This window comes from Sinocyclocheilus anshuiensis, unplaced genomic scaffold, assembly GCF_001515605.1.
Source record: "Sinocyclocheilus anshuiensis isolate Anshui unplaced genomic scaffold, SAMN03320099.WGS_v1.1 scaffold278, whole genome shotgun sequence".
In the NCBI taxonomy this organism is placed as follows: Eukaryota; Metazoa; Chordata; class Actinopteri; order Cypriniformes; family Cyprinidae; genus Sinocyclocheilus; species Sinocyclocheilus anshuiensis.
Window position 1 is genome coordinate 1,734,021 of NW_015546072.1, and position 4,972 is coordinate 1,738,992.

The window sequence follows — 4,972 nt, forward strand, 5'->3', positions numbered from 1 at the left end:
TCGCTATTTACATGGCGGAATGTAATTTTTCATTTTTAAAAATGTTTGTGTGCTGCTGCGCATCCCTGTGTGTGTAATAAGCAAAGTGTACGTGCGTTGTGCACCCGCCTATAGGCGCATATTACTAACGCGCTCTTTAAATAACAAAGAAAAATATTGTGCCAGACTTTAGACCAGATTTGAGTTGGTCTATGGTGCAGTCTATTTTCAGTTCCTCAAAATAGCAACACGCCAACAATGCGCTTGAACACACCTCTTTTTAGACCAGCACGCCCATGGGTGCGCAAATGCATTTGCTATTTAAACAACACGGCGCAGGACTGGAAAATGAGAACTGCGTCGGGCTGAACTAGCAAACACACTTGCGCCGCATTGCGCCGGGTGTATGATAGGGCCCTTAATGTAATACTGGCTCATGGACTGATTATTCAACAGATTGATTTTTAGTTGAGTTACAGTGTATGTAAATGTATGTAAAGTAGCAAACAGAATGATTCAGAATAGCTAATTAATAGCTAATCTGAATAGCTAATTATCTGCTTTATAGTAAGATCAAAGAAGGGGCTTGGCTCTATTACATATAAGAGTGTCACAATAATAAAAAAAGAGTTCAAAACACGTGATGTTCTTAGAAATGTATGTGATTAAAAAAACTATACCATTTTCAGGAAATTAATTGTATTGATTCTTAAATTGTCACACATTATTCTTAAAAAAAATGTTTGTTTGTTCATTTGTTTATTTATCGTACATTATTGTTTCATAAATATCGTAACGTTTTTGGGAGTCAGACCACAGACATACAACCTGAACTAACCATGTCTTGTCATAAAAAGGTCAATTATCTGATATTTTTAGACACTTACTTACCTTGACACACAGTCATGAGGGCCCACAGGGGTCTTCTCGATGATTTTTTATGCTTTTTATATATATTTGTAATTATATATTTTATATCTACTTATTTTTAATTCAGAAATTAAAAACATATTCATCGGAGGTGTATTCAAATCATTGTATTGGGAATGTATAATTGAATAGAATGTATATCATGCCACCAAAACCCAACACACATCCAAGTTTCAACTAGCGCTTCACTATCCATTATGACAGCAGATTCAGAAATGTCAGTCCACACTTGAAAATGCTAATGTTTTTATTATTACACCTGGTATGAAGGCCTGACAAGGCTTGGCATTGTGACTGGTTTGTTATAAAATCTCCTGCAGGAATTATGCATTACTTCCTATATTTAATATTTCAGTCTTTGGCAGGTCTGACTGAGCCATATAACCAGTCTTACCTGCTTTATGCATGTGATTTTACCTGCAAAGCGTATTCTTAAGGGTCCCTGGGGCATGCCCCCTCTGCATGTGCACACACACACACACACACACACACACACACAGACACACACCTGACCTTCATTATCTGTTCTCACTCCTCCTGCACCCCCCTCTCTTCCATTCTCTTCATTAAAGTGCAAATCCACTATTGCCAGTATGAATATAGTTCAGACAACATTCAAACTGCTGGGGCTCTGCAGAATTTCAATACATTTTCTCAATGCTCTATTCAATCTAGCCAGGATCCTGTGTATGAATGTGCTTTAGAGAAATATTAGCGTTAAACTAAGTGATAAAGCTTATGCACCACACATCCTAATTTCAATTTCTCAAAACAATTTGTACAAATAGCACCACACAATTAACACACAGTTTTGATTAAATAAATTGAACACACACAAATGCATTTTCCTGTATATGTATATGTATATGTATATGTATATGTATATGTATATGTGTGTGTGTATTTTGTATAAAGTATATTTACTGTATAATGTAAAATGCAAGTGGACTACTGTAACATGAAGCATTACATTACAGTTTTTCTCAGTTGCTTTGCTGCATTTCTTAAATAATCCTTAATATTTGCAAAGAAGGATGTGCATTTCTCAAAACAATTCGTACAAACAGCTCCACAAAATGGATTGCCTTCAAAAGCCTATAACTTCCTCAAAATCTTTAGTTCATCTCTCAAAAGAAAGTATTTATGTCAATGAACATATCAGTGCCATCAGAATGAAAAGTCATATTGTGATTGTTCCCAAACAAGATGCTTAGTTCAAGATGCAAGAACAATGCCAGATTGTTCAAAATGCTTAGTCATGTTGTCAATATAACAGTGCACTCTGTTAGTATTACCTGATATAAACTATGGCAACAGTTTGGATGACAGTTACTATGAAATGCAGGAGGCTGCACTTCTTATGTATGCCATATATCCATTTCAAAAGTACAAATTGACACATGTTCAAAAGAATGAGAAACTGCTTTTATGATGTGCACAAGTGACTAGATGATGTGGAGGTTGAACAAGTAGTTTTAAAAAAAATTAATTATGATATGAGAAATGTACTGTGCCAAAGCAACTGAGAAAAACTGTAATAATATTTAAAATATATTTTTTTAAATTAACAAAAATTAAACACTAAGCATACTATATCAATAATAACAAAATATTTTAATTTCATTTTTATTTATGTATTTTTACTTAATCAGGGACAATGCACATTAATAATAAATAAAATCAATATAAATGGAGCCAGATTTAGCCATGGCTAATATTCATCTGTAGTCCTAGGGCAGGTTGATGCATAAATAGAAAGAAAGATGATAGATAGATAGATAGATAGATAGATAGATAGATAGATAGATAGATAGATAGATAGATACTTCTAATATAGTATAATTTAAAATATAAATATAAACTTCAATTTATGCTTAAAGCATTAATTTGCCATTAGGACACTTAAAAAAAAATCAGACGTATTTTCTAAAAAATAAAAAATGATATATTACACAGTTTTGCTCACCAAAGAAAATTTATATTATATTTAAACAAAACAAAACAAAACAAAACAAAAACATTTTGTAAATTGTAATTGTAAAATCCAACGTGAAACAAGAAATATGAACAAGAATTATGTTTATTTGCAGGCACTGGCTGACTTGCTTCAAAGTAGCAAAGGAACAATTTTGTGTAACATTATCTACACTTGCAGATTGCAAATGTAAGTTCACTTCATAAGGCTTGCAATATTAAGTAAGCTTTTGAGAATGCAATAGTGATTTTAAATCCATTACTCTGTTTTGTGTTTCTGCTTGAGTATGTTTTCTGAAGCTCATCATCAGTTTCCACTTCACCGATTTAATATTCAGCTCCCCTTGCGTTCATCTCGGTGTGAGGCACATTAGTTGCAGATGACGTGCATAATGTTCAAAGCCTTGACTAGAACAGTGTAATTAAAGAGATTGACTTTTGTTGCAAGTAGCTGGATGCTTTGAGCCTTTTTGTGCTGCAGGCCAGTTCGGCGGGGTCATTAGATGATGGTTTTTTTTCTCTCTTTCGCCTTTTCTTCCCATAAACAAATTTGTCATACAGAAACACAGTACAAAAACAGAGTAATCATGTTAGCGCACAGGGAGGAAATGACTTGTACCAAGCCATTAGTGTTTCAACAAGGCAACACAAGAGAGGGTAGAGAGAGAAGCGAGAGAGGGAGGGATAGAATGAAAGAGACCAAGGATGGAGAGAGAGAAAGAGAAGACACAAAGGGAGAAAGAGAAAGAGATAGAGAGGAGGAGGATACATACAGAGAGCCAAAAAGAAGAACGGTATACACAGGGAAAAAAAAGTGAAAGGAGGCAAGAAGCGTCTGCAGGAGAGGGGTGTTTAGCTCATGCATAATGCATCACGACAGAATTGGGGGAATAAAGGCTTTTCTAACTAAAAGCTGGAGGCAAAAGAAAAGAATGACTTCACTTGCTTTTTGGCTTGTCTTATCTCATCTGCTCTTTCATTCTTTCTTTTGTTTTCACTCTTGAGCTGTCGGAGGAAGACAGATGCAGCGAGGGCTAATGCATCCCGAAACTACTTTTGCCTGCCGAGAGAAAAGGAGAAATAGAAAAGAGAGAGCTGAAAATGAAATTTGTGCCAAGGCCACAGATGATGCTATTGAACTCTTAAATGTGGGTGTGGGAGTTCTGTAAAATAAAAAATAAAAAATAAAAAATAAATATATAACACCGATTCATGAAACATGGGATAAAATGCTATAACCTGCCATTTTTTCCCTAAAATAATAGCAATGTTTTCACATTAAATTCACTTTGAATTTAATCATGAGTTATTACTACAACATTTTTAAAGTGTAGTATGCCCCAAAACTGAAAATTCTTCATTTACTCATTCTCATGTTATTCCAAACCTGTATGACTTTCATCTGTGGAACATAAAAGAAGATATTTTGAAGAAATGTTGATAACCAAATAGTTGTGAAGTGAATGGAGTCCCATACTCTGAATTTGTGCTCTGCATTTAACCCAGCCAAGTGCACACACACAGTAGTGAACACACACACACACCGTGAACACACACTCGGAGCAGTGGGCAGCCAATGCTGCGGCGCCCGGGGAGCAGTTGGGGGTTCTGTGTCTTGCTCAAGGGTCTCACCTCAGTCGTGGTATTGAGGGTGGAGAGAGCTCTGGTTATTCACTCCTCCCTCCTACAATTCCTGCCGGACCTGAGACTCCGATTCAGGCCACGACTGCCCCCAAATAGTTTTGGTTTTGGTACAATGGGAACCAAAAAATATTTGGTTATCACAGAAGAAAGAAACAGGTTTGCAATGACATTAGGGTTAGCAGGGGTGTGGACTCGAGTCACTTGACTCGAGACTTGACTCGGACTCGAGTCCCAAATTTGATGACTTGCGACTCGACTCGAAATAATTAAAGAAGACTTGAGACTCGACTTAGACTTTGACAGCAATGACTCGAGACTTGACTTGGACTTGAGCCCTGTGACTCGGAAAGACTTCATGATCAGATCAGAGTCGTTAGGCGCGTCCCTGCAGCGTTGCGCTTGACTGGCAATAAGCCAGAGACTGAGTTCAGGGGGCGCTGGATAG